General features: G+C 43.5%; 1 protein-coding gene across 1 annotated transcript in view; it reads right to left on the bottom strand.

Moving 5' to 3' along the window:
* Positions 1-25,604, bottom strand: part of tln1 (talin 1) — a 137,309-nt gene that overhangs the window by 95,140 nt on the left and 16,565 nt on the right. Inside the window, 1 exon segment of the mRNA XM_084160439.1 lies at positions 8,674-8,743. The gene's annotated coding sequence lies outside the window, so the exon portion shown is untranslated.

Genomic DNA, 25,604 nt, shown 5'->3' with positions numbered 1-25,604 from the left:
TGCCGTGCGGTAGCAGAGAGAACAGTCTATGACTAGGGTGGCTGGAGTATTTGACAATTTTGAGGGCCTTCCTCTGACACCGCCTGGTATAGAGGTCCTGGATGGCAGGAAGCTTTGCCCCAGTGATGTACTGGGCCGTACGCACTACCCTCTGTAGTGCCTTGCGGTCAGAGGCCAAGCAGTTGCCATACCAGGCGGTGATGCAACCAGTCAGGATGCTCTCGATGGTGCAGCTGTAGAATTTTTTGAGGATCTGAGGACCCATGCCAAATCTTTTTAGTCTCCTGAGGGGGAATAGGCTTTGTCGTGCCCTCTTCACGACTGTCTTGGTGTGTTTGGACCATGATAGTTCGTTGGTGATGTGGACACCTAGGAACTTGAAGCTCTCAACCTGTTCCACTACAGCCCCGTCGATGAGAATGGGGGCGTGCTCAGTCCTCTTTTTTTTCCTGTAGTCCACAATCATCTCCTTTGTCTTGGTCACGTTGAGGGAGAGGTTGTTGTCCTGGCACCACACGGCCAGATCTCTGACCTCCTCCCTATAGGCTGTCTCATCGTTGTCGGTGATCAGGCCTACCACTGTTGTGTCGTCGGCAAACTTAATGATGGTGTTGGAGTCGTGCCTGGCCATGCAGTCATGGGTGAACAGGGAGTACAGGAGGGGACTGAGCACGCACCCCTGAGGGGCCCCCGTGTTGAGGATCAGTGTGGCAGATGTGTTGTTACCTACCCTTACCACCTGGGGGCGGCCCGTCAGGAAGTCCAGGATCCAGTTGCAGAGGGAGGTGTTTAGTCCCAGGATCCTTAGCTTAGTGATGAGCTTAGAGGGCACTATGGTGTTGAATGCTGAGCTGTAGTCAATGAATAGCATTCTCACGTAGGTGTTCCTCTTGTCCAGGTGGGAAAGGGCAGTGTGGAGTGCGATAGAGATTGCATCATCTGTGGATCTGTTGGGGCGGTATGCAAATTGGAGTGGGTCTAGGGTTTCTGGGATTATGCTGTTGATGTGAGCCATGATCAGTCTTTCAAAGCACTTCATGGCTACAGACGTCAGTGCTACGGGTCGGTAGTCATTTAGGCAGGTTATCTTAGAGTTCTTGGGCACGGGGACTATGGTGGTCTGCTTGAAACATGTTGGTATTACAGACTCAGTCAGGGACATGTTGAAAATGTCAGTGAAGACACTTGCCAGATGGTCAGCACATGCTCGGAGTACACGTCCTGGTAATCCGTCTGGCCCTGCGGCCTTGTGAATGTTGACCTGCTTAAAAGTCTTACTCACATCGGCTACGGAGAGCGTGATCACACAGTCATCCGGAACAGCTGGTGCTCTCATGCATGCTTCAGTGTTGCTTGCCTCGAAGCGAGCATAGAAGTGGTTTAGCTCGTCTGGTAGGCTTGTGTCACTGGGCAGCTCGCGGCTGTGCTTCCCTTTGTAGTCTGTAATAGTTTTCAAGCCCTGCCACATCCGACGAGCGTCAGAGCCAGTGTAGTATGATTCAATCTTAGACCTGTATTGACTCTTTGCCTGTTTGATGGTTCGTCGGAGGTCATAGCGGGATTTCTTATAAGCGTCCGGGTTAGAGTCTCGTTCCTTGAAAGCGGCAGCTCTACCCTTTAGCTCAGTGCAGATGTTTCCTGTAATCCATGGCTTCTGGTTGGGGTATGTACGTACGGTCACTGTGGGGATGACATCATCGATGCACTTATTGATGAAGCCAGTGACTGATGTGGTGTACTCCTCAATGCTGTCTGAAGAATCCCGGAACATGTTCCAGTCTGTGCTAGCAAAACAGTCCTGTAGCTTAGCATCTGCGTCATCTGACCACTTTTTTATTAACCGAATCACTGGTGCTTCCTGCTTCAGTTTTTGCTTATAAGCAGGAATCAGGAGGATAGAGTTATGGTCAGATTTGCCAAATGGAGGGCGAGGGAGAGCTTTGTATGCGTCTCTGTGTGTGGAGTAAAGGTGGTCTAGAGTTTTTTTCCCTCTGGTTGCACATTTAACATGCTGGTAGAAATTAGGTAGAACGGATTTAAGTTTCCCTGCATTAAAGTCCCCGGCCACTAGGAGCGCTGCATCTGGATGAGCGTTTTCCTGTTGATTAATGGCCTTGTACAACTCATTCAGTGCAATCTTAATGCCAGCATTGGTTTGTGGTGGTAAATAGACAGCTATGAAAAATATAGATGAAAACTCTCTTGGTAAATAGTGTGGTCTACAGCTTATCATAAGATACTCTACCTCAGGCGAGCAAAACCTCGAGACTTCCTTAGTATTTGATTTTGTGCACCAGCTGTTGTTTACAAATATACACAGACCGCCACCCCTTGTCTTACCAGAGTCTGCCGTTCTGTCCTGTCGATGTAGCGTATAGCCTGCTAGCTGAATGTTATCATTGTTGTCGTTCAGCCACGACTCCGTGAAACATAAGATATTACAGTTTTTAATGTCCCGTTGGTAGGATAACCGTAATCTTAAATCGTCCATTTTATTCTCAAAAGCTTGAACGTTGGCTAATAGGATTGATGGGAGAGGCAGTTTACTCGCTCGCCGTCGGATCCTTACAAGGCACCCGGATCTGCGTCCGCGATATCTCCGTCTCTTCCTCACGCGAATGACGGGGATTTGGGCCTTGTCGGGTGTTTGTAGGATATCCTTCGCGGCCGCCTCGTTGAAGAAAAAATCTTCGTCCAATGCGAGGTGAGTAATCGCTGTCCTGATATCCAGAAGCTCTTTTTGGTTATAAGAGACGATGGCAGAAACATTATGTACAAAATAAATTACAAATAACGCGGAAAAACACACATAATAGTACAATTGGTTAGAGGGCTGTAAAACGGCAGCCATCTTCTCCGGCGCTGTTCTCTCTTCACAAACTCCTTGTTAACAAACTATAGTTTTGGCAAGTCGGTTAGGATATCTACATTGTGCATGACACAAGTAATTTTTCCAACAATTGTTTACAGACAGATTATTTCACTTAGAATTCACTGTATCACAATTCCAGTGGGTCAGAAGTTTACATACGCTAAGTTGACTGTGCCTTTAAACAGCTAGGAAAATTCCAGAAAATGATGTCATGGCTTTAGAAGCTTCTGATAGGCTAATTGACATCATTTGAGTCAATTGGAGGTGTACCTGTGGATTTATTTCAAGGCCTACCTTCAAACTCAGTGCCTCTTTGCTTGACATCATGGGAAAATCTAAAGAAATGAGCCAAGACCTCATAAAAAAATGTGTAGACCTCCACAAGTCTGGTTCATCCTTGGGAGCAATTTCCAAACGCCTGAAGGTACCACATTCATCTGTACAAACAATAGTACGCAAGTATAAACACCATGGGACCACGCAGCCGTCATACCGCTCAGGAAGGAGACTCGTTCTGTCTCCTAGAGATTAACGTACTTTGGTGTGAAAAGTGCAAATCAATCCCAGAACAACAGCAAAGGACCTTGTGAAGATGCTGGAGGAAACAGGTACAAAAGTATCTATATCCACAGTAAAACGAGTCCTATAATCGACATAACCTGAGAGGCCGCTCAGCAAGGAAGAAGCCACTGCTCCAAAACCGCCATAAAATAGCCAGACTACGGTTTGCAACTGCACATGGGGACAAAGATTGTACTTTTTGGAGAAATGTCCTCTGGTCTGATGAAACAAAAACAGAACTGTTTGGCCATAATGACCATCGTTATGTTTGGAGGAAAAAGGGGGACGCTTGCAAGCCGAAGAACACCATCCCAACTGTGAAGCACGGGGGTGGCAGCATCATGCTGTGGGGGTGCTTTTGCTGCAGGAGGGACTGGTGCACTTCACAAAATAGATGGCATCATGAGGAAGGAAAATTATATGGATATATTGAAGCAACATCTCAAGACATCAGTCAAGAAGTTAAAGCTTGGTCGCAAATGGGTCTTCCAAATGGACAATGACCCCAAGCATACTTCCAAAGTTGTGGCAAAATGGCTTAAGGACAACAAAGTCAAGGTATTGGAGTGACCATCACAAAGCCCTGACCTCAATACTATAGAACATTTGTGGGCAGAATTGAAAAAGCGTGTGCGAGCAAGGAGGTCTACAAACCTGACTCAGTTACACCAGCTCTGTTAGGAGGAATGGGCCAAGATTCACCCAACTTATTGTGGGAAGCTTGTGGAAGGCTACCCAAAACGTTTGACCCAAGTTAAACAATTTGAAGGCAATGCTACCAAATACTAATTTAGTGTATGTAAACTTCTGACCCACGGGGAATGTGATGAAAGAAATAAAAGCAGAAATAAATAATTCTCTCTACTATTATTTTGACATTTCACATTCTTAAAATAAAGTGGTGATCCTAACTGACCTAAGACAGGGACTTTTTACCAGGATTAAATGTCAGGAATTGTGAAAAACTGAGTTTAAATGTATTTGGCTAAGGTGTATGTAAACTTCCGACTTCAACTGTATAGGTAGGGATAAAGTGACTAGGCAACAGGATAGATAATAAACAGTAGCAGCAGCGTATGTGATGAGTCAAAAGTGTTAGTGCAAAAAGGGTCAATGCAGATAGTTAACCAAATAACCAAAATTGTCAATGTATTCAGAGACGACCTATCAGATCTCAGAATTTCCAATCAGATTTTAGAAGGGACCGTGGCCACCCTGGTTCACACCCTGGACACGCCACTGTCGTCATGTGCTTTACACAAGTGGGGGATGTTTCACTGATGCAGCATAAAGCTTAAAGAAAGTCAAATGTGGGCTACTTTCAATTGAGTCACTTCACTGAATACACTTAAAGTTACCAATTCAGGGAACAACTTATTATTTGTGTGGAGCTCTTTCACTACAGATGCTCTGAGACGAGGTCGTAGAGGTCAAGGAACAACCTTCAAATACAAAATGGCATTTACACAAAGAAGGAACTGCTTCAATTATAGCTCCACGTTGCTCTCTTCTTCCTGGTAAAATTCAGTGGTGAAAGCAGAATTGGTTTCCCATGATGCATCAGTGGCCACTGATAAGAAGGTATAAATAATGCACCAAGTCAGCTTCATAAGAACTTAAATCCAGTTATGAGCATCGAAAAGATAAGTCTTCGCCTCGTTACTGTTATTTTATTGTGTTACTTTCTATTTAATTTTTTACTTTAGTTTATTTAGTAAATATTTTCTTAAAAACTGCATTGTTGGTTAAGGGCATTTCACAGTAAGGTCTACACCTGTTATATTCGGCGCATTTGACAAATAACATTTGATTTGAGTTTTCGTAGAACAATTGGGTAACTGCACCTCATACGTTGATATTACAATTCACTTGACTGTCTTGCAACGTTTGAAGACAATCAAACGTGCACTTGTGCTCGCAGCCATACAGAGCTGCCAGTCAGAGCTGCACAACTCGGTGAAGGTGTCAGAAAAACTAACCTTTTAACGACTGTAGCTGTAGGTAGTGGTGCTTTGTATCAAGACAGACAAATATAGTTTAAATAGTTTGAAGAGTGACATTATCCCAGCTAAAATAGGCATACTAACCAGGATATCGTAGTAAGTAGTGGAACATGTTCCGGGATTCTTCAGATAGCATTGAGGAGTACACCACATCAGTCACTGGCTTCATCAATAAGTGCATCGATGATGTCGTCCCCACAGTGACCGTACGTACATACCCCAACCAGAAGCCATGGATTACAGGAAACATCCGCACTGAGCTAAAGGGTAGAGATGCCGCTTTCAAGGAGCGGGACTCTAACCCGGACGCTTATAAGAAATCCCGCTATGCCCTCCGACGAACCATCAAACAGGCAAAGAGTCAATACAGGACTAAGATTGAATCGTACTACACCAGCTCTGACGCTCGTCGGATGTGGCAGGGCTTGAAAACTATTACAGACTACAAAAGGGAAGCACAGCCGCGAGCTTCCCAGTGACACAAGCCTACCAGACGAGCTAAACCACTTCTATGCTCGCTTCGAGGCAAGCAACACTGAAGCATGCATGAGAGCACCAGCTGTTCCGGATGACTATGTGATCACGCTCTCCGTAGCCGATGTGAGTAAGACTTTTAAGCAGGTCAACATTCACAAGGCCGCAGGGCCAGACGGATTGCCAGGACGTGTACTCCGAGCATGTGCTGACCAACTGGCAAGTGTCTTCACTGACATTTTCAACATGTCCCTGACTGAGTCTGTAATACCAACATGTTTCAAGCAGACCACCATAGTCCCCGTGCCCAAGGACACTAAGATAACCTGCCTAAATGACTACCGACCCGTAGCACTGACGTCTGTAGCCATGAAGTGCTTTGAAAGGCTGGTCATGGCTCACATCAACAGCATAATCCCAGAAACCCTAGACCCACTCCAATTTGCATACCGCTCCAACAGATCCACAGATGATGCAATCTCTATTGCACTCCACACTGCCCTTTCCCACCTGGACAAGAGGAACACCTACGTGAGAATGCTATTCATTGACTACAGCTCAGCATTCAACACCATAGTGCCCTCAAAGCTCATCACTGAGCTAAGGATCCTGGGACTAAACACCTCCCTCTGCAACTGGATCCTGGACTTCCTGACGGGCCGCCCCCAGGTGGTAAGGATAGGTAACAACACATCTGCCACACTGATCCTCAACACGGGGGCCCCTCAGGGGTGCGTGCTCAGTCCCCTCCTGTACTCCCTGTTCACCCATGACTGCATGGCCAGGCACGACTCCAACACCATCATTATGTTTTCCGACGACACAACAGTGGTAGGCCTGATCACCGACAACGATGAGACAGCCTATAGGGAGGAGGTCAGAGACATGGCCGTGTGGTGCCAGGATAACAACCTCTCCCTCAACGTGACCAAGACAAAGGAGATGATTGTGGACTACAGGAAAAGAGGACTGAGCACGCCCCCATTCTCATCGACGGGGCTGTAGTGGAACAGGTTGAAAGCTTCAAGTTCCTTGGTGTCCACATCACCAACAAACTATCATGGTCCAAACACACCAAGACAGTGGTGAAGAGGGCACGACAAAGCCTATTTCCCCTCAGGAGACTGAAAAGATTTGGCATGGGTCCTCAGATCCTCAAAAAGTTCTACAGCTGCACCATCGAGAGCATCCTGACTGGTTGCATCACCGCCTGGTATGGCAACTGCTTGGCCTCTGACCGCAAGGCACTACAGAGGGTAGTGCGTACGGCCCAGTACATCACTGGGGCCAAGCTTCCTGCCATCCAGGACCTCTATACCAGGCGGTGTCAGAGGAAGGCCCTAAAAGTGGTCAGACTCCAGCCACCCTAGTCATAGACTGTTCTCTCTGCTACCGCACGGCAAGCGGTACTGGAGTGCCAAGTCTAGGTCCAAAAGACTTCTCAACAGCTTCTACCCCCAAGCCATAAGACTCCTGAACAGCTAATCATGGCTACCCGGACTATTTGCACTGCCCCCCCACCCCATCTTTTTACGCTGCTGCTATCTGTTAATTATTTATGCATAGTCACTTTAACTCTACCCACATGTACATATTACTTATATAGCCTCCCTACTGTTATTTTATTTTACTTCTGCTCTTTTTTTCTCAACACTTTTTTGTTGTTGTTTTATTTTACTTTTTTATTAAAAATAAATGCACTGTTGGTTAAGGGCTATAAGTAAGCATTTCACTGTAATGTCTGCACCTGTTGTATCCGGCATATGTGGCCAATAAAATTTGATTTGATTTGATTTGATCTCTGGGTAAGGTATTCTCCACACAGCTGTTTGCTCCTCAACTTGTTAAATGGGCCCCTGACAGTGCCAATTATGTCTTCAGTCTTTTAGTGCAAATGACACACCAGCGAGCTCTTTGGGGAAAAACAAGTTCTCACTAGAAGGGATTGACATTCAACGCTTCTAAAATGGTGAGTGCACATCACCAACCGAGTGATAAGATATCCAGTTCTGAATCTGAGCCTCCTGTGTTGACAGAAGCCCCAGTCTTCCTTTAATAAGCCACAACCCAGCCTGGACCAATCAATGCACTCCCATCCAGATCCACTCTGATACAGCCAATGACAAAGATCAATGTAATGACTAATTACATTAACTTGATGACAAACTATGCCGGGATGACATCACATCATCGACATATTCAAATCAACGGATCAGCTGGTGGGGTAAAGTCAGCGATAACGTGGTCGGAGAATGATAGTCGTACAAAGGAAAAAAAGTATAGCGTCACTACCTCGACGTCCGACCAAGGTGCATGAAATGAGGAACAAAGTGAATGTGCAAGAGATGAATTACATATAGAATAATTTACACCTGCTCTTTCCATGACAGAGGGTGAATTGGCAAGACAAAAGATTTAAGTGCCTTTGAACCGGAGTATGGTAGTAGGTGCCAGGCGCACCGATTTGTGTCAAGAACTGCAACGCTGCTGGGTTTTTAACGCTCAACAGTTTCCCGTGTGTATCAAGAATGGTCCACTACCCAAAAGGACATACAGCCAATGTGACAAATGTGGGAATCATTGGAGTCAACATGGGCCAGCATCCCTGTGGAGCGCTTTCGACACCTTGTAGAGTCCAAGCCCCGACGAATTGAGGCTGTTCTGAGGGCAAAGGGGGGACATTACAAATCAATTTCCAAATGGGGATTAATAAAGTAATATCCATCCATCTAAAATGCTTCTTTACGACAGTAGAGCTGATACCTGATAGAAACTGGTCTTAGTGGGAGATGTCCTCCCAGTTGGTTATGGCGCTGTAGGGTTCTTTGCCCAGCTGCAGAGAAACAGAAAAGGAGGAGTTTAGTTTAGCGTCGGAAACAAAACCAAGAGCAATCTCTTCATTAAACTGGAACTAATTATTGAGATTGCTGGAAAATTACGTAAAATGTCAACAAGTCCAAATAAGATTAGATAGCAAATGGTGAATATCGAATCTTCTGCGCTAATTATCGTAACAATCTCTTAATAAATCTGCTTTTTAGTGTCTTAAACTTTCCATACTTAAAATGGTTGTACGCTTTGTTTATTGAAAGACTGACATGAGGTATAGTTACAGATACAAACTGGCAAAAACACAGTACTGCTGCTGGACGACACTGGCTGCTTAGAAGTGAAGTTCCTGTCGATAGCTTCTCAGAGTGTGTCGCGGTCAGAGATGAGCGGTGAGGGTTTGACAAACTGTGGCTACGTCCCAAATGGCACCCTATTGCCTAGAAAGTGCATTTATTTTGACCAGAGCCCTATGGGTCCTGGTCAAAAATAGTGCACTATATAGTGAATTGGGTTACATTTGGGATGGCCCCTGTAACTTAACCAGTCATGTGATAGATAGTGGTGTTGAAACAAGACTGGACACATCCATTATCAAATCAAACCAAATGTTATGTCAAATGCGCCGAATACAACAGGTGTAGACCTCACAGTGAAATGCTTACTTACAAGCCCTTAACCAACAATGCAGTTTTAAGAAAGAATACCCCAAAAAATGACTAAAAAATACAATATAAAATACGATATAAAAGTAACAAATAATTAAAGAGCAGCAGTAAAAAATAACAATAGCAAGGCTATATACAGAGGGTACCGGTACAGAGTCAATGTGCGGGGGCACCGGTTAGTCAAGGTATTATGTACATGTAGGTAGAGTTATTAAAGTGACTACGCATAGATAATAAACAGAGAGTAGCAGCAGCGTAAAAGAGGGGGGGGGGGTCATTTAAAAAGTCAATAGGCAGCGTGAACAACAGATGAAGTGTTTTCCTGATTGGTCACATGAATTACAAATAATGAGAATGGGGTCATTCAGGATTCACCAGAGAAGAACACATTACAACACATGACCATCCTATCTCTTTGGTTCATCATACTGGAAATCTGAGTGCATTTCCTTTCTCCACAGTTCATATGTTTACACTAGTATTTCAAGTTAATAGATTGCTTTTAAATAATATTACCACTTTAAAATTTCACATCCTTGGAATATTCAGATACACAGGGAATTACACCATATTATATATATATACAGCGGGGAGAACAAGTATTTGATACACTGCCGATTTTGCAGGTTTTCCTACTTACAAAGCATGTAGAGGTCTGTAACTTTTATCATAGGTACACTTCAACTGTGAGAGACGGAATCTAAAACAAAAATCCAGAAAATCACATTGTATGATTTTTAAGTAATTAATTTGCATTTTATTGCATGACATAAGTATTTGATACATCAGAAAAGCAGAACTTAGTATTTGGTACAGAAACCTTTGTTTGCAATTACAGAGATCATACGTTTCCTGTAGGTCTTGACCAGGTTTGCACACACTGCAGCAGGGATTTTGGCCCACTCCTCCATACAGACCTTCTCCAGATCCTTCAGGTTTCGGGGCTGTCGCTGGGCAATACGGACTTTCAGCTCCCTCCAAAGATTTTCTATTGGGTTCAGGTCTGGAGACTGGCTAGCCCACTTCAGGACCTTGAGATGCTTCTTACGGAGCCACTCCTTAGTAGCCCTGGCTGTGTGTTTCGGGTCGTTGTCATGCTGGAAGACCCAGCCAAGACCCATCTTCAATGCTCTTACTCACGATACATGGCCCCATTCATTATTTCCTTTACACGGATCAGTCGTCCTGGTCCCTTTGCAGAAAAACAGCCCCAAAGCATGATGTTTCCACCCCCATGCTTCACAGTAGGTATGGTGTTCTTTGGATGCAACTCAGCATTCTTTGTCCTCCAAACACGACGAGTTGAGTTTTTACCAAAAAGTTCTATTTTGGTTTCATCTGACCAGATGACATTCTCCCAATCCTCTTCTGGATCATCCAAATGCACTCTAGCAAACTTCAGACGGGCCTGGACATGTACTGGCTTAAGCAGGGGGACACATCTGGCACTGCAGGATTTGAGTCCCTGGCGGCGTAGTGTGTTACTGATGGTAGGCTTTGTTACTTTGGTCCCAGCTCTCTGCAGGTCATTCACTAGGTTCCCCCGTGTGGTTCTGGGATTTTTGCTCACCGTTCTTGTGATCATTTTGACCCCACGGGGTGAGATCTTGCGTGGAGCCCCAGATCGAGGGAGATTATCAGTGGTCTTGTATGTCTTCCATTTCCTAATAATTGCTCCCACAGTTGATTTCTTCAAACCAAGCTGCTTACCTATTGCAGATTCAGTCTTCCCAGCCTGGTGCAGGTCTACAATTTTGTTTCTGGTGTCCTTTGACAGCTCTTTGGTCTTGGCCATAGTGGAGTTTGGAGAGTGACTGTTTGAGGTTGTGGACAGGTGTCTTTTATACTAATAACAAGTTCAAACAGGTGCCATTAATACAAGTAACGAGTGGAGGACAGAGGAGCCTCTTAAAGAAGAAGTTACAGGTCTGTGAGAGCCAGAAATCTTGCTTGTTTGTAGGTGACCAAATACTTCTTTTCCACCATAATTTGCAAATAAATTCATAAAAAATCCTACAATGTGACTTTCCGGATTTTTTTTCTCAATTTGTCTCTCACAGTTGAAGTGTACCTATGATAAAAATTACAGACTTCTACATGCTTTGTAAGTCGGAAAACCTGCAAAATCGGCAGTGTATCAAATACTTGTTCTCCCCACGGTATGTTATATTTGAGATTCTTCAAATAGCCACCCTTTGCCTTGATGACAGCTTTGCACACTCTTGGCATTCTCTCAACCAGCTTCACCTGGAATGCTTTTCCAACTGTCTTGAAGGAGTTCCCACATATGCTGAGCACTTGTTGGCTGATTTTCCTTCACTCTGCGGTCCGACTCATCCCAAACCATCTCAATTTGGTTGAGGTCGGGGGATTGTGGAGGCCAGGTCATCTGATGCAGCACTCCATTACTCTCCTTCTTGGTAAAATAGCCCTTACACAGCCTGGAGGTGTGTTGGGTCATTGTCCTGTTGAAAAACAAATGATAGTCCCACTAAGCCCAAACCAGATGGGATGGCGTATCGCTGCAGAATGCTGTGGTAGCCATGCTGGTTAAGTGTGAATTCTAAATAAAGCACAGACAGTGTCACCAGCAAAGCACCCCCCCACACCATAACACCTCCTCCTCCATGCTTTACGGTGGGAACTACACATGCGGAGATCATCCGTTCACCCACACCGCATCTCACAAAGACACAGCGGTTTGAACCAAAAATCCCCAATTTGGACTCCAGACCAAAGGACACATTTCCACTGTTCTAATGTCCATTGCTCGTGTTTCTTGGCCCAAGCAGGTCTCTTCTTCTTATTGGTGTCCTTTAGTAGTGGTTTCTTTGCAGAAATTCGACCATGAAGGCCTGATTCACACAGTCCCCTCTGAACAGTTGATGTTGAGATGTGTCTGTGACTTGAACTCTGTGAAGCATTTATTTGGGCTGCAATTCCTGAGGCTGGTAACTCTAATGAACTTATCCTCTGCAGCAGAGGTAACTCTGGGTCTTCCATTCCTATGGCGGTCGTCATGAGAGCCAGTTTCATCACCTTCATGTCCAAGTAATGATGGACTGTCGTTTCTCTTTGCTATTTGAGCTGTTCTTGCCATAATATGGACTTGGTCTTTTACCAAATAGGGCTATGTTCTGTATACCACCTCCCCCAACTTGTCACAACACAACTGATTGGCTCAAACGCATTAAGGAAAGAAATTCCACAAATTAACTTAAGAAAATATATTTTGATTTGTTTAACACTTTTTTGGTAACTACATATTCCATATTATATTCCGTGTTATTTCATAGTTTTGATGTCTTCACTATTATTCTACAATGTAAAAAATTGTAAAAATAAAGAAAAAACCTTGAATGAGTAGGTGTGTCCAAACTATTGACCGGTAGTGCACACACACACACACTCTGGACTCGGACATTGCTCGTTCTGATATATAAAAATAAAAAAAGGGATTTGTGCGTATTGTTTTGTATTGTTAGGTATTACTGCACCGTTGGAGCTAGAAACATAAGCATTTCGCTGCACCTGCGATAACATATGCAAAATATGTGTACGTGACCAATCACAGGCAACGTGGTTTTGAAATTAGATTGAAATGGACACTCCAAACTGCTCTATAAATACAGGTGGCTAGCCCCATAGAAAGAAAACAATCGTCATCTGAGGTCCTACTCCTGATAATCCCCATTATGAGTAATATTTTACTGTTGCTGTCTGAGAGGCCTTAGAAGGCTATTGGAACCGTCTCTTCCGCTCTCTCTCTCTGGCCTGGCTGCAGTTCCTCCCACTTCAAGGAGGGAGTGGCCGTGTGTGTTGCACGTCAGCAGTCCCAGAGCAGACAGACAGAGCACCTCCCAGGGAATGACACACACGCATGGTACGCCCGCTGACTGTTCTGTTAACTGTTCTCCCTCTCTGTATTTCTCTCTTTCTTTAGTCTCGTTCTTCCTCTTTCTCTCTGATAAACACAAGTTTGAACTCCTTTCGAGGCCTGGAACTTCACTGAACACAAGCCTCTGCTACAGTAACACAGTGACCCACCATTCATTATTTTGGTTTGCTGCTATCATCCATCCTATCATAGATTAAATAACATCTCAATTGAAATATGTCCCGTCCCAGTCAATTTTTTGGGTCTAGGTGATTCGAGTGTCAGTCATGCCTGAGGTTCGTTTACAGGCAAGCTGCGACTCACCCGCTTTGGAATGCCACGGAGTTGTAGCGAGCTCCCTACTCACTACCTCAGAGCGTGATGTCATTTCCTGTTTCAAAAGCCCTCCAATGCCATAAAAGGGCATTTTAGCCATCTGCAGGCTCAGAGAGAGAGAGAGAGAGAGAGAGAGAGAGAGAGAGACACTTTTCCCCAGCCGGGATCTCTGTATCCTGTGCAATTAAGAGTTAGCTAGTAGTAAAGGAAGGAAGGGTTTGTTTTGCTTCTGAGAAAGACGCAGAACTACTACACCAAAGCTAACAAATGTGCAGAAGTTGTGTTTTGGCACAAGCTGTCACAAAGGAGACGCAACTTATTTCTAATGATTGGCAAAATGGCAAACCTTCCATGTGTTTACTTTTCCACTAGCCTAGGTGAGGACACTAGAGATGTTGAAGAAGGTTTATGTTTGGTCGGAGTGAGACAACTCATACTGTATAACATTGTGTCTAGTAGTATCCTTGACACCAAAGGTCTAATCATTCACAGAGCTTATGCTACAGTTAGTTCAATATCTATTACACACACATATACACATACATACATATTTTTTTTTATATATATTTCGAGTACAACTGAAGCCATATTGAGCTATAGTGGCTCAATATGGCTTACCCAGGTCTTCAGAGTTTCGATGTCCTGTTGAAGGTCTGAGCCAGTTGATGTATGAAGCAGATAGCAGCAGCTATCCTTTAATGTCCCAGTAGTTCACTACTGATGGGAGTGGAGCTCTTTCCCCACCCTGTCTGAGAAAAGGAAGTCCCCCGCCAGAGCTGCAATTATTGCAGCGCTTCCGCTGCCGAGTAACAAAGAGCCAGCTCGCAAATAGTATGGTCACAGTGCACCGCTTTGACACTATAGGGCCTATCTAATACGGTGCCTTCAGAAAGTATTCATACCCCTTGACTTATTCTACATTTTGCTGTGTTCCAGCCTGAATTCAAAATTGATTAAATATTATTTTTTTCCCTCACACATCTACACACATATCCCTTAATAACAGAGAAAACATGTTTTTCGAAATGTTTGCAAATGTATTGAAAATTAAATACTTATGCAAATGAGATATTTATGTATCACACCCCTGAGTTAATACTTTGTAGAAGCACCTTTGGCAGCGATTACAGCTGTGAGTGTTTCTGGATTAATCTCCAAGAGCTTTTCCTGGATTGTGCAACATTCTTCAAGCTCTGTCAAATCGGTTGTTGATTATTGCTAGACAACCATTTTCAGGTCTTGCCATAGATTTTCAAGTAGATTTAAGTTAAAATTGTAACTCGGCCACTTAGGAACATTCACTGTCTTCTTGGTAAGCAACTCCAGTGTAGATTTGGCCTTGTGTTTTAAGTTAGTGTCCTGCTGAAAGGTGAATTCATCTCCCAGTGTCTGGGAGGAAAGCAGAATGAACCAGGTTTTCCTCTAGGATTTTGCTGTGCTTAGCTCCATTCCGTTTCTTTTTTTATCCTGAAAAACTCCCCAATCCTTAACGATTACATGCATACACATAACATGATGCAGTCACCACTATGCTTGAAAATATGGAGAGTGGTACTCAGTAATGTAACAGCCATTCAACTCTGAAACTCTTTTAATGTCACCATTGGCCTCATGGTGAAATCCCTGAGCGGTTTCCTTCCTCTTCGGCAATTGAGTTAGGAAGGACGCCTGTATCTTTGTAGTGACTGGGTGTATTGATAAACCATCCAAAGTGTAATTAATAACTTCACCATGTTCAAAGGGATATTCAATGTCTTCTTTTTTCCCCCCACCCATCTACCAATAGGTGCCCTTCTTAGCAAGGCATTGGAAAACCTCCCTGGTCTTCGTAGTTAAATCTGTGTTTGAAATTCACTGCTCGACTGAGGGACCTTACAGATAATTGTATGTGTTGGGTACAGAGATGAGGTAGTTATTCAAAAATCATGTTAAACACTATTATTGCACACAGAGTGAGTCCATGCAACTTATTATGTGACTTCTTAAGTACATTTCTACTCCTGAACTTATTTAGGCTTGCCATAACAAAGGGGTTGAATATTTGTTGAATCAAGACATTTCAGCTTTTCATTTTTAATTATTTGTAATATATAAATAAAACATAATTCCACTTTGACATTATGGGGTATTGTGAGTAGGCCAGTGACAAAAAAATCTCTATTTAATCCATTTTAAATTCAGGCTGTAACACAACAAAATGTGGAAAAAGGGGTGTGAATACTTTGACACTGCACATAATGCAACTGTCCTGAACCTAATGATGGGGGGGGGGAATCAATACAGTTACATATCACGATATTAGTTTGGACGATATTATATCGATACTTTGACTCCAAGTATGAAAAAAATATTTTTAAAAATGGTATTTTCATATTTTTTAACACTGAGCCAACATGTATAGCACTTTTATTTCCATAACTGATCAAAATGCAATAAAATCGCAGCATCAAATCGCAATACATATAGAATCGTGAGAATCTTGGTTTTTAATTCCAAGCATCTGTATATAAAACTAGTGCAGGGAATTGCCAAGGACATCACGATACAATATTATATTTAGGTGCCGATACGATATGCATTGCAATTCTTACAACAGTATGCAAAATAGTAAGCAATATGTTTGGAACATCGAATCGCAATACATATAGAATCGTAATACATATCATATTGGCACATAAGTATGGTGATAACATCGTATGGTGATAACATCGTATGGTGCAGTCCCTCAGTATGGTGCGGTCTCCCAGTATGGTGATAACATCGTATGGTGATAACATCGTATGGTGATAACATCGTATGGTGATAACATCGTATGGTGCAGTCCCTCAGTATGGTGCGGTCCCCCAGTATGGTGATAACATCATATGGTGATAACATCGTATGGTGATAACATCATATGGTGTTAACATCGTATGGTGCAGTCCCTCAGTATGGTGATAACATCGTATGGTGATAACATCGTATGGTGATAACATCGTATGGTGATAACATCGTGAGATGATGTCGTAGCCGGCCGCGACCGGGAGACCCATGGGGCGGCGCGCACAATTGGCCCAGCGTCGTCCAGGGTAGGGGAGGGATTTGGCCGGCAGGGGATGTAGCTCAGTTGGTAGAGCATGGCGTTTGCAACGCCAGGGTTGTGGGTTCGATAAAATAATGTATGCACTAACTGTAAGTCGCTCTGGATAAGAGCGTCTGCTAAATGACTAAAATGTAAATGTAAATGTATAACATCGTGAGGTCCCTGGCAGTTCCCAGCCTTTCCTGAAACCTGCTATATTCTGGTCCTTGAACTCTCAAATCCAATCTTCCAAGCTTGGAAGAGATTACTACTATCAGAGACTGTGCAGAACAATGATGACGGGGAACCTTTGTGTCCGTTTGTGATGCATTTTATCCTGCTGATACATACTGTACTGTTGTCGAATAAATAATGTTTTGCATTACAAATATACTCCCAAACACCTCCTGTTCTTCACAAAACAACTCCGCTATATCGTAATGTCCTATCACCCACTTATCATTATGTAAGTAGATACAAAGATAATTGCATTTTGTAGAGATAGAATGTGGAAATATGTAAAGCTAAAAAGGGATTTAGAAGTTTGATTTACACAGGAATGTGGAGCTAGGCCTAAATACCAGGAGCGTAAACAGATGCAGTCTGCCTTTAAAGAACCTAGAACAAGCTGTACAATAACTGAACTTCGATATACCTCTAAATATTTAAGTTAATTATCAAAGAACTGTATATACGGTTAATAACTATACTGTTCTACCATTTGCTAGAACATAATGGACCACTATTGAAGTTTAGTTGCTAATCGTTTATGTCTCCTTGGCAAACAATATACTTGCTCATGGGTGCTGTGTCTTTCTATCCAATGTGGTGTTATCGACAATATTTCAGTCCATTTGGGGGGGGGACCCCTTTTGGCTTAAGAGCACCCCCAGAAGTAATAGTTTAGAGCTAATACTTTTCTCACTACTCGACTTCAATCATCAGCCAATCAACTACCGAGAAACTTGGGGGGGGGGGGGGGCATCGGCAAGCCCTCGACAACAAGGTTACACCATCGTGGCAGTTTTATTTCGGAGGGCCTCGTGTCACCGCTGATATGAAAATATAGCTGTGTGACATGAGGATATGCTCCCTCGCTCTCGCCAGCGTAACTGAATCCCGTAGCAATTCCGCCAGGCGCCAGAGAAAGGGAATGGAGCCAACTGAATTCTTCACAGCATGAAAACTGCTAATTAGGAAAGAAGGAGTGATACAATCAACACGCGAAGCAAGTAGGGGACTGAGGACATATTACCACGGCCCCCTCACATCAATTGGGCTAGTCCAACCCTCTAAGGCCCTGTCTAGAAAGGAACCCCTGGCCCTTCCGCCCTACACGTGGAGATCTGAAAGAATTGGATAGGTACAATATTAGCACTATGACACAAAAATTCCATCTGGGGCTAGCCTATCAGAGGGCAAGGTGGACCATATGGCCTAGATACAGTGCATTCGGAAAGTATTCAGACCCCTTGACTTATTCCACATTTTGTTACTTTCCAAATGCACTATATCTAGTTCTTTCAGATCTACATGAGGCGTCTAGGGCAAGAGGTTGTTTCTGGACTAGGTCCAAGTCTCTCAATCCCAATGTCAAAACCCCCTTTAGCACTGCCAATCAATCAGAGGCACCATTCACTTTCAGGAATATCAACCTCTCAAAATGCTCTTGCAGGGAATAAAGATTAGACAACCAAGGCTCTGGAAGCAACATTACATTCTTCCCAAGCAGACGAGAGACACCTAAACAAATTAAAAGGATTACCCATCCTGCCCTGTCCACCATCAGCACCCAATCAGAGATATGGACCAATGAAGGTAACCCTAATTCCTGACCCCTAATCTCTATCCCTACCCTAACCACTACCCATAACCGTTACCCATCCAGCCCTGTCCATGTCAAGACCCAATCAGAGATATGGACCAATGAAAGTAACCCTAATTCCTGACCCCTAATCTCTATCCCTACCCTAACCACTACCCATAACCGTTACCCATCCAGCCCTGTCCACGTCAAGACCCAATCAGAGATATGGACCAATGAAGGTAACCCTAATTCCTGACCCCTAATCTCTATCCCTACCCTAACCACTACCCATAACCGTTACCCATCCAGCCCTGTCCACGTCAAGACCCAATCAGAGATATGGACCAATGAAGGTAACCCTAACCCCTAACCCCTAATCTCTATCCCTACCCTAACCACTACCCATAACCGTTACCCATCCAGCCCTGTCCACGTCAAGACACAATCAGAGATATGGACCAATGAAGGTAACCCTAACCCCTAACCCCTAATCTCTATCCCTACCCTAACCACTACCCATAACCGTTACCCATCCAGCCCTGTCCACGTCAAGACCCAATCAGAGATATGGACCAATGAAGGTAACCCTAACCCCTAACCCCTAATCTCTATCCCTACCCTAACCACTACCCATAACCGTTACCCATCCAGCCCTGTCCACGTCAAGACCCAATCAGAGATATGGACCAATGAAGGTAACCCTAATTCCTGACCCCTAATCTCTATCCCTACCCTAACCACTACCCATAACCGTTACCCATCCAGCCCTGTCCACGTCAAGACCCAATCAGAGATATGGACCAATGAAGGTAACCCTAATTCCTGACCCCTAATCTCTATCCCTACCCTAACCACTACCCATAACCGTTACCCATCCAGCCCTGTCCACGTCAAGACCCAATCAGAGATATGGACCAATGAAGGTAACCCTAATTCCTGACCCCTAACCCCTAACCCCTGACCCCATAATCAATTTAGCCAGTGGAAAATCCATCTTGGAGAAATTGGACTGGATCTTGTGTAAAGCTTGCCTGGCTACCCAAACTCCTTGCTCCGGCCAAATGCTATGCCCATGGACGTTAGATCCAGACTCTTTACCTCCCCAACGATTTCTAGATTGCAAATCCATTATAAACGGTCTGGTTGGTCCCAGAAACTGATGGGTTGGGCCAAAGCCAGAACACACATGAGTAAAGCAGCGTTTTTGAAAATTCATCATTGGCTTTGATACTCTGATTGGTTAGAGATGATCCAAAATCGCTGATTACTTTGTTTTGTACAACACGCTCATTTTGACATCACCACAAACGACTGAAGTATGTAGCGAACGATAGAGCAGTATGAGTCGTCAGGCAAGTGTAGTGCTAGATCCAGATGCTGGTAGGAATATAGGGTGATCAACTTTTCCCCGATTGTGTGGGGCAGTAACGTTTTTGGCCCTTTGTACTGCAACGAAACAATCATGTCCCGCATTTTATCAACAAATGAAAATACCACTAATTTAAAAAAAAAAAAAAAAAAAGTTTTTGGAGCCAATATTTTATTCAGAATTCCCATTTATTTGATGAGAATTGACATTCCAACCGGTCTCTTTCGCAGTCACGTTGTGCTAATGACAAGATCATCTGGATGTGGTAGTGGTTATGTTGAACACCTCTCCAATCGTTGTGAGATCTGATAATCTGCGCAGTGCAAGACAGAGGCCAATGTCATATCGTCAAGTGCTCCTACTTCTCCAAGATCCAACAACATAACGGCTGCTGACATTTGTGTCGAGGTGAACCCGTGCAATATTCCATCTGCCCGCGCGATGTTTCACAATATCTACACCCACACATTTGTCCTTCATTGAAGATACAGTAGCCTGCATAGAACAGTAACCTGCCTTGAACAGCCTTGCATCATTTATGACTACCATCTAGGTCGAGAAAATCTATATTTCTCTATAATTTGGGGAACAAACACCTAGGATTTCAAGGTTTCCTCAGAATTTCACCAGCATTTCACATTGAAAAGGAGCTACAGTCAGTGGAGACAAATGATCAAGGTGTTCAGTTAAGTAAGTCCTTGAATGCTTTCTGAGCTGAACTCACCAACCTTCTCTGTGGGGTCAATGAGAGGTTTCGGTACAGTACTGGAAAATAACATAAGAAACCAGAGGCTCTTACAGAAGTAGTCCTGTACCTCCAGTGAGTTACAATTAAGGCACTAAAGTTCTTAAAATCAGGTAACATCAGGTAACCATGAGTTATATGGGAGCCAGGCTAAGAATTAGCTCAGTCAAGTGAATTTGATAATCCATTTAGTACCAGGACTTCAAGTTCATCGTGAATCTTTGGTCTACAATGTTCAGTTTTGGGGCGTGGCTGGAGAGTTGTTGCTCTTGAAAGGAGACGACTCATGTATCACTGAACGGTTTCTGGAAGGTTGAGCGCGATAAATAATAAACAAAGAAAACTACACTGAACAAAAATATAAACACAACATGCAACAATTTCATTTTTTTTTACTGAGTTACAGTTCATTAAAGTAAATCTGTCAATTTAAATAAATTAATTAGGCCCTAATCGATGGATTTCACATGACTGGGCAGGAGCGCATGGGAGGGCATAGGCCCCCCCACTGGGGAGCCAGGCCCAGACAATCAGAATGAGCTTTTCCCCACAAAAGGGCTTTATTAGAGACAGAAATACTCCTCCGTTTCATCAGCTATCCGTGTGGCTGGTCACAGACGATCCCGCAGGTGACGAAGCCGCATGTGGAGGTCCTGGGCTGGCGTGGTTACACGTGGTCTGCAGTTGTGAGGCCGGTTGGACTTACTGCCAAATTCTCTAAAATGAAGTTGGAGGCGGCTTATGATAGAGAAATGAACATTAGATTATCTGGCAACAGCTCTGGTGGACATTCCTGCAGTCAGAATGCCAATTGAACGCTCCCTCAAAACTTGAGACATCTGTGGCATTCTGTTGTGTGACAAAATTGCACATTTTAGAGTGGCCTTTTATTGTCCCCAGCACAAGGTGCTGTTTAATCAGCTTCTTGATATGCCACACCTGCCAGGTGGATGAATTATCTTGGCAAAGGAGAAATGCTCATGAACAGGGATGTAAACAAATTTGTGCACAACATTTAAGAAATAACTTTGGGATCTTTTATTTCATCTCATGAAACATGGGACCAACACTTTACATGTTGCGTTTATATTTTTGTTCAGTATAAATACAAGTTCATTCATCTTCAATCTTTGGTCTAGAACCTTCAGCTTTTGGTTGAAGAGTTTTTGCTGATGAAAGGAGAACGCGTCATGGCATCGTTTTTGAAATGTAAACAATGACTGATTAGAAAGGTTGAGCATGATAAATAGGCCTAATAAATGAAGAAAAAAAGTCAATATCGTCAAGGTTATTGCAAAGAAAACATGAACACCAAACCCTTTTATCGGTAGCCTCTGGTGTTCTACAGCAGACAGGCCACTCATTGTGTTTGGCCCCACTGTGTTCCAGTGCACCCTGTAGCCTTTTAGTACAGATCACTGCACAGGTCAAAGGCCTTTATCTGCACCAGACACAATACAGCTGTTGCAGCCTACTGTAATTACGACACAATTAGGACGCAAAGGAGGCCACATTAGTTCCTAGTTTTGGTCACTCAAAAAGGACAGAGCAGTCTTGAGAGAACCGTTTTACTTCATCAAATATACACCCCCCACCCCAAATAATGTGTTTTATGTCACAGTCTAAGACCGTTTGAGATAGATAAACAATAGGGGTGAACCAACCTAAAGGGATGTAATAAGTAAACAATAATACTTATATTATAAGAGATTGAACTGGGTGAGTCAAGTCTTTATTCACATGATCCAGCCATGGAAAGTGAGTCATTGGTGAAATTGTTGCGACCTAAAAGCATCTTATGGGTAGTGGTGATCTCACTAGGGCCATATTTTCTCAAGATGTATTATGACAACGCCTGCCACACCCAGAGTGGACACTGTAAGGGACACACTCACACACCACTACTATGACGCCGGCCATCCCGAACCCACAGCCTGACATAACCTCAATGCTCAAGCCTCTGTGTGTGTGTGTGTGTGTGTTTGTCCACACGAGCTCCTCCCCAAACACTGCCTGCATTCCCAGCTCAGTCAAGGCCAGAAATACCCCATTCTCCTCCCCCACCCTGTCAATAGGAAGAAAATTAGGAAGGCCTCAAACTAAATGCACAAAGAGCAACCGCAGTGAATATAAATGATCAAATCATAAACAGAGACATTGTTTTGGTTATGGTGAAACAGGATAACAAAAGTAGTAGTCTATAAAATCGGTATTACATTTTCCCAGAACCCATTGCGTTAGCCATTTTTAGATTTCAATACAACAGAACTATCTGTGCTTCATAGCAATAGCATGTTAGCAGTTCCCATAGACTACCAGCCATTGTGCTAACGCTAGTTAGCAATTGCACTAACGCTAATTGGCAACTTCCTTCAAACTGCACGCAGAGACATAAAAATGGTATCTACGAGTTCATCCAACTCTGGGGAAGTAGATCATCTCGAAGTATCCCTTTAATAGAAATGGAATTCTAATCCCTTAAAAAAAAAAACATGTATAACCGTGAACACTGCATTTCAACTTCTGACATCATTAAAATAAATAAATCAGAATCACTAGAAAGTAGAACCAAAATCAGTAACCCTGTGAATGTGATATTCAAGGTCGTAACAGCATGACAGTCTACAGCGGCCACCTGGACCCACTTCTAATGCACAGCTCCACTTCTAGGGCTTGTGGGTATGATTAAGCTATGCCTTATGCCTATAATTGTTTGATCTCTACATCTGAGCGACTGGAACGTGTCTGCACTTTCAGGAAAAGATTAGCGCAAATCCTCACACACAGCTTATCATCGTGCCGAAAAACTAACAGCTTATCTTTACCGACAGGCTAGCCTTTGAAGTAATGGACGGGCATTTTACATTTTCTTTACTGTTCGAGTACTCACATGATTCTCCCCCCCCCCCCACCACCAAGTACTCAAATAAAATTAGAACACAAGGCCCGCACTGGGAAAAAAATAATAGCACATTGATCTATATGCCAACAGATCACAACAATGCCTAATTTATCATAACCATTATAAATAACAAATCCTAATCAATTTTGTCACGGTACAGAGGGCATTTATAGGCATTTAATTCTGTAGGCCTAAACGGAGCTTGTGTGATCACAATTGAGTGAATGAGAACACAGAGGGGAAAGGGAATTTAGGGAGAACGACGGTGTGATGCTTAGGTTGGTTTCTTTTTTGTTGTGCCCCGCAAACGCACATGTACAACTGGAACACTAGAGTCTAAAGCATCACACCGTTCTTCTCCCTAGAGACAAAGGAGATGATTGTGGACTACAGGAAAAAGAAGAAGACCGAGCACGCCCCCATTCTCATCGATGGGGCTGTAGTGGAGCAGGTTGAGCGCTTCAAGTTCCTTGGTGTCCACATCACCAACAAACTAACATGGTCCCAGTACACCAAGACAGTCGTGAAGAGGGCACGACAAAACCTATTCCCCCTAAGGAGACTGAAAAGATTTGGCATGGGTCCTCAGATCCTCAAAAGGTTCTACAGCTGCACCATCGAGAGCATCCTTATCAAAGCAAAATTATCAAAGACTCCAGCCACCCTAGTCATAGACTGTTCTCTCTGCTACCGCACGGCAAGCGGTACCGGAGCGCCAAGTCTAGGTCCAAGAGGCTTCTAAACAGCTTCTACCCCCAAGCCATAAGACTCCTGAACATCTAATCAAATGGCTACCCAGACTATTTGCATTGAAATTAACGTTGTCTACAAGACAAAATTTCACTTGCCTGTTCGGGCAGTCACAAAGCACACTCCACCAAATACTTTTACAGTATTTGAAAAAATAATAATCTCTGGTTAAAGATCGAGCTTTGACGTCCGATCGAGTACTCGAGTACTCATGCCCATCCCGACTTTGAAGGGATACAAAAAAAACGAATGGTAGTGTTAGAAAAACGCAAACAAGTGCAGTTGGATTCATATTGCATTGGGTTATTGTGTCAAGACGTTCTATTGCTTCAGTGTTTGGTGAAGGCTCTGCCAAGCATGCAGTGCCCAGCTCATTGAAACGTTTCAATAGCACAAATTATATCCTCAAACTTGGCATAAACAGTTGGTCCCGTATGTGCAGCCCACTTATGATGAGAGAGGGAGCACGATTTGACAGGATCCATTAAAAGACCTAACACCCTCGCCCTCTAATGTCAGCATGTAGTGTCAAATCACTTCCTGGGCCACTGGTACGAATGACAGCCGCTTACGAGAATGACTTCCCTGACCCCGTGTTCAACTCTATCTCCACCATCCAGCTGTGTCTGTTTCTATCTAGTTGGCGTAGTTGGGACTATCTGCCCCCGTGCCTATCATCTAGTGACTGGGACACCAAGTTAACGACCCCAAAACAACAATATGAGTATTAATATGATCTATCTTTTCATGCCAGAGGGCAGAGGAGCGGCTTGAGGAGATCAGTCATTATCAGCCTTGTTCTGCCCCATCCCAAAGCCTAGAGCACGAGCCAAAAATCAGTGGGCGAACTGCCACATATTCACAAAACCCAATAAACTGGCATCTCTGGTCTGTTTTGAAATGCCTGGCCTCTTATTGTAAGAATAGTACCCATAAAAAAAATATGGGAGAGAAGAATGTTTGTGTCCTTTCTGCTACTGAGTGTGTTGTTGGATAGTTATATTTGTCCTGTTGAGGGAGTCTAAAGCAGGAATAAATACCAAACTGCAACATTCCTGTGGTGCTCACTGAGATATACAGTGCAGTCGGAAAGTATTCAGACCCCTTCCCTTTTTCCACATTTTGTTATATTACAGCCTTATTATAAAATGGATTAAATAAATAAAAATCCTAAATCAATCTACACACAATACCCCATAATGACAAAGCGAAAATAGGTTTTTAGAAATTCAAGCAAATTTATTAAAGAACATAAATAGCTTATTTACATAAGTATTCAGACCCTTTGCTATGAGACTCGAAATTGAGCTCAGGTGCATCCTGTTTCCATTGTTTCTACAACTTGATTGG

The sequence above is a fragment of the Coregonus lavaretus genome (genome assembly GCF_964263955.1).
Source record: "Coregonus lavaretus genome assembly, chromosome: 4".
Taxonomy (NCBI): Eukaryota; Metazoa; Chordata; class Actinopteri; order Salmoniformes; family Salmonidae; genus Coregonus; species Coregonus lavaretus.
This window is presented reverse-complemented; position numbering and strand designations above follow the sequence as displayed.